Source organism: Dipodomys merriami, unplaced genomic scaffold, assembly GCF_024711535.1.
Source record: "Dipodomys merriami isolate MVZ:Mamm:240054 unplaced genomic scaffold, mDipMer1.0.p SCAF_10, whole genome shotgun sequence".
NCBI classification, from domain to species: Eukaryota; Metazoa; Chordata; class Mammalia; order Rodentia; family Heteromyidae; genus Dipodomys; species Dipodomys merriami.
This window is the reverse complement of record NW_027202271.1, coordinates 18,168,963-18,174,363: the sequence shown is the minus strand read 5'-3', so window position 1 is coordinate 18,174,363 and position 5,401 is coordinate 18,168,963. Positions and strand designations below refer to the sequence as shown.

The 5,401-nt window shown below is 39.7% G+C and overlaps 1 pseudogene; it reads left to right on the top strand.

Moving 5' to 3' along the window:
* The first annotated feature begins 4,945 nt into the window (after positions 1–4,945).
* On the top strand, positions 4,946–5,118 carry LOC138837085 (ATP synthase subunit ATP5MPL, mitochondrial-like; annotated as a pseudogene).
* Positions 5,119–5,401: the final 283 nt, after the last annotated feature.

Here is a 5,401-nt window from a genome sequence, read left to right as displayed (position 1 = left end):
TCTGGGCTGACAAAGGAAATCTTATGTCCTTCGTTGGATTTCCAAATATCCAGATGTGTGGATGCATCGATCTTCCCATTTTTATCTCATTGCTTGTCATTATATAGACCCTCATGGTACATTTTGGCTATTGAGTAGCACCGAGTTGGAGGAAGTAGAAGGTGGGCGAACAAAGGGCATTTAAATCTGTGGGTAAGACTTATTTAGACTTGGAAACTTGCTTCCTATTACAAACCAGGAGGGATTTCTTTTTCCTTCTTTTGATTATTTTTAGTCCTATTATCTTTTTTTTTTTTTTTTTTTTGTCGGTTGTGGGGCTTGAACTCTGGGCCTGGGCGCTGTCCCTCAGCTCTTCAGCTCAAGGCGAGCGCTCTACCACTTGAGCTACAGCACCACTTCCGGTTTTCTGGTGGTTTATTGGAGATAGGAGTCTCACGGTCTCTCCTGCCCGGGCTGGCTTTGAACCGCGATCCTCAGATCTCAGCCTCCTGAGTAGCTAGGATTACAGGCGTGAGCCACCAGCGCCCGGCTAGTCCTATTATCTTTAAGTAGTTGCACAAAGGGATTTCAACTCAGCAGGTCAGTTTGTGTGCACAATGCATCTTGATCAAGGTCATCCCTTCCATCATTCCCCTTCATCTCTCCCAACCCCATCAAACTCCTCATGTTACCTGGTTTCATTTTCACAGAAGTACAGTGAATAGTATGACTGTGTTCATCTGCTCTTCCCAGGAGGGATTTCTGTAGTTGATGGCTCAATCCATTAAGAGATTGCTCTGATCTTCAGAAAGAAAAATAGATTGTGCTGAAGATTGATTTAGCTTACTATGGTTGAACACTTAGCATATTTTCTCTGTATCATTTCCATCTTCTACTTCACTTTTTTAAAAGTATATAATTGGTATGGTATATTCATCGTCATCCACTTTCTGGGAACAATAGAAGTGGAAAGATCCTGACATTCACAAAAGAGGGGCCATAGGCCTAAATAATGAAACATATAATTTGATGTGTGTTGCTACAAAATGGAATGGGAAATGAAGAGTATGACATTGAGTCCTTGAGCAGAAATGGATCAGTACTGGACGATACAAGGACATGTCCAAGATAACCTCTTGAGGACTTTTTTTTTTTTTGCCTTTGGCTTCAATAATTCCCTGACAACAGCTGTACCTGTAAAATGTGTCAGGTCCAGTAGCAGGGTCAGGGGCTGCTGTCACTTGGCAGACTTCAACAACATGACCCTGGCAAAGACTTTGGAATAAAAACATCAGGAAAATAAACACTCAATGCTCCATAGCCAGAGGAGCATCTGGGAGCTGTCAGGTTGAAATACTAGTGTATTTGAGAAGGGAAAGAAAAGAAGCAAGGTCTTTGACACGGCTCTGCCTCCTGGAAAATACCTCTCCAGTAGCAGAGTTGATGCCAAACACATCAAATTAATTAAGAAAAGAGATAGAAAAAAATATTAAGGCTCAGCTTCTATTCCAGCCAGCTTGTCAATCAACTCCCTTTCAGGAATAGGGTGTGGCCTGGGCCTGGGAAGGAGAAGACCAGGAATAACAGATAAGGACAAATCTCACCTGTGGGGAGCTCTCCCTATCTGTGTGGAGAGATGGAGCACAGACTTGGGAACTAGGCAGAAAGGCATGATCAGACTGAAGGAGAAGGAAGTAAAGGACATAAATGCAGGGGATGGGGAGAGTGGAAGCTGCAGTACATATACACAAAGTATGCAAAACATACACCAATAATAGACCAAGGCATTGTGTTAGTAGGTAGCCTGATTATGTTTCAATAATATACAACCTATGGAGGAAAACATTCTCTCTTCTATATCACACACACACACACACACACACACACACACACACACACACACACACACACACAGAAGAAGATATTAAATAGTCCTCACATAGATACTAGAAATGCACATCAGTAGAGACTCTTTTATATTTCTTCTTTCTATTTTTTGTCTTTCTATCTTGCAGAGCTGGGGATCATACCAAGATCTCATTGATACCAGTCAAATACTATACCTCTGAATTACATCTCTGCCCTTAGCTCAGTTTTTATGGAGAAACTCCATATCTAAAAGGAAGATACTCATAGGAGAGGGACACAAAGGTGCCATGCCTATGTGCCTCTGATCATACAAAATAATATTTATTGAAATGAACTGTCAAACTGGAAATAAGAGGTTTTTAATTTGTTACTGTTTTTGTTTTCTTTTCTTTTTATCTTGTTGGTTCATTTATCTGTCTTTGGTAGGGCAAGGGGTTACAGTAATGGAGGGAAAAAAAGTGAACAAATACAGCAGCAATATGCCAGACACTGTGTTGAAAATGAATTATACAACTGGTGGGTGGGGATGTGAGGGAAAAACTGGGATAGAGCAAGGGAAGGGGTCACATTGTCCAAATGTACTCTTTACCTGACATATATATATATATATATATATATATATATATATATATATCTGTAACTCCTTTTTACATCACCTTATAATAACAATGCAAAATAAAAGAACTCCCTACATATGTTTTTGCTATTGTAAGACTGCAGAGTTAATGATTGGAGCTTCTTTCAAAAGCTGAGTTGGTGTCATACAGACAGTAACTCTGAGAATTAATGTTCCACACAAGTGTTGAAAATATGTTGTGAATATTATCTAGCTTTAAAACAGTGGGATGGCTTAGTTAAGTCAGTACTAAGTAAACTAAAAATTATGTATTTTGATCATTTGACATTGGGCAGTCAAAATAATTCTTTGAGCATTTTCAGCAGATCCTATTTGTATGGTGGGTGTGTCTAACTCATCACAGAGATGCTTTGATCCTTTTCTCCTTGAATCTCTCTATCTTCATCCTCAGTGCCCAGAAATAAGATTTACTCAAGGGTTCCCCAATAGCTACATTCTGAAAGCCTACGATTATATTGCAGTATACCTCAGTGGCATGCATGCATGCATGCGTGCGTGTGTGTGTGTGTGTGTGTGTGTGTGTGTGTGTGTGTGTGTGTGTGTGTGATGTGCAAAAGAACAGAGAGACCATTATATATCACTATATTCTCTCTTAGAGACTCTTGGTAGAGCATTATCACTTGCCAATATTCTGCTGGGGAGAAAAGAAGTCTGCAGATGGTAAACTTTATCCTGAATGTGAGCAGGGAGCTGATCTCATAACACCCAGCCTCGGATAGCTTGTGTCACAAAGCCAAGCCTTGCTGTGATTACTTTGCATTTATATAGGGCTTTATCTGGCTCCTGTATGTCAATATCATTAGTGGGAGATAACTCACCAGGAGTTACAGAAAAAAAAAAGATCAAAAAGGAAAAAGAAGACTAAGCTTGAAGGATCTGAGTAATTTCATAGAGGCTATTGTTAATCATCAGGAGGACGCAAATATGCTAAAATATGCTATTTAAAAGGGAAAAGCAACAGTAAGTTTCAATAGTAAGGGTCAAATGACAAATGAGTCTGAATGTTGGTTCCACTACTTATTGTTTGTGTTGATTTGAGAAAAATTATTTAACCTCTATGATCCTTAATTTTCTCATTTGTTAAATGGAGATTTTATAGCATATAGTAATGAAATGGAATTTTATTTCTAGCACTATAGCCAACAAGAATGCTTTACTATGAAGTATTTAGAATTCCTGGAAAAGATATAAAATCTTCCTTTAGATGCATACCTGAGCTTGCTACAAAGAAAGCAAGGTCTCTCAAAGCACTAAGAATCAGAAGAGAACTGAAAACCTGAATAGTAAATTTGGGAGCAGATCCTAGAGCCTCTCCAGTGTCTATTTGGAGATAGTTGCTGATCTCAGTAACCAAAAAAGATTAGGATTTAATGGTCATGTAGGAAAAAGAATCAAATGTCAGCCCAAATAGAGAATAAGAAAAATATGTGCCCACTTGTAAAGTGAGGAGATAAAACAAACAAACAAACTTGTTTTGGTTTGAGTTCTGGACTGTTCAGCTTATAAAGCAAATTAAAAAGTATGAAAACAAATCCAAGCCAATTACGCTTCCTGTAAATCTACTCAGAAGGCTGAAATCTGGTTTGAAGCCAGCCTGTGCAAGAAAGTCTCTGAAACTCTTATCTCCAATTAACTATTAAAAATAATGTGAGTGGAGCTATAGCCCAAGTGGAAGAGTGCTAATCCTGAGCAAAAGAAGCTCAGGGTCAGTGCCCAAGTCTTGAGTTCAAGCCTCAGGACTGGACCAATGTCCACACATGCACATGCACACACATACACAAACAATCAAAAACAATGTCAGACATATCACATGACAGTTTAGGATTTCTAAGAACTTAAGGCACTGCATTATCAAATCCATGTAATGAAATAAATGTTTATGTGATTAAAGGAAAAGAAAAAAATGAAAAAGAATGAATATTATGGACACACTTTTTTTGTTTTGTTTTCCATATCTCATGGAAAGGAATGGGGTTGGACGTTCAAAGCCAAAAGCTCGTATTCAGCAGTGTCACTCAATGGGAAAACCAAGTGGATCGAAGTGTATCAGTTGGCCACTAGTGAAATTACTGCTTGCAAAATGAGGTATGTGAAATACTATTGTATACTTCAGTATTGGTTCAAATAAAAGCTTCTAAAGCAAACAACTATTGCTGAGGTTCTATGGATGGGGTTGCTCATGGTCCATAGGAGGATGGCTTAGTACAACTACTCTGAGAAGGATTTGGGCATTATCTGATGAGTTACACATATCTTAGGAGCCAGCAATGTTCTTGCTGAGTGCATAACCTATAAAAAGACACAGCTATATGACCTGTATTCTGATCCATAATGTTCATTGCACCATTGTTCATAGCAGCTCCAGACTGGAAACAAAAAATGTTCAAAGCAGCAGTTTGTGATCTTTCCTGGCAGAAAGCTGTGGGGTCTGGTGGCGTCTAAGCCCTCCATCTTGTCAAGATGCTCCAAAGCTTCATTAAAACTGTGTGGATCCCCCTGAAACCCTGCTACACCCAAGTTTACCAGGAGATCTGGGTAGGGATGGGGTTGATGGCTTCATGGTGTATATGATCAGGAGTGCTGACAAAAGTAAGGCTTTGAAAGGTTCTATACCTTCTCATGGCCATTATTAACCAGCTCCTTTGAATGCACAAAAGGAAACGCCAGCCTGCCTGCACGTTTAAGCAAACTTTGTTAGATGGGAGCATGGAACATCGCTGTACATATAATTGTAGGAGCACCACTTCTTATGTAGCATAAATAACATGTATCTGTAAGATGCACCACACTGTGCAGGTTCTAGTGTGTCCTCCCTGGGGGTCCTGCTAGTGCAGCAGGCACATTGACAGCCTCACCTGGTCACCATCCTAAGAAACCTGAGGGATGGCGAGCAGATTGCCTCCAGGGCCTCAGATG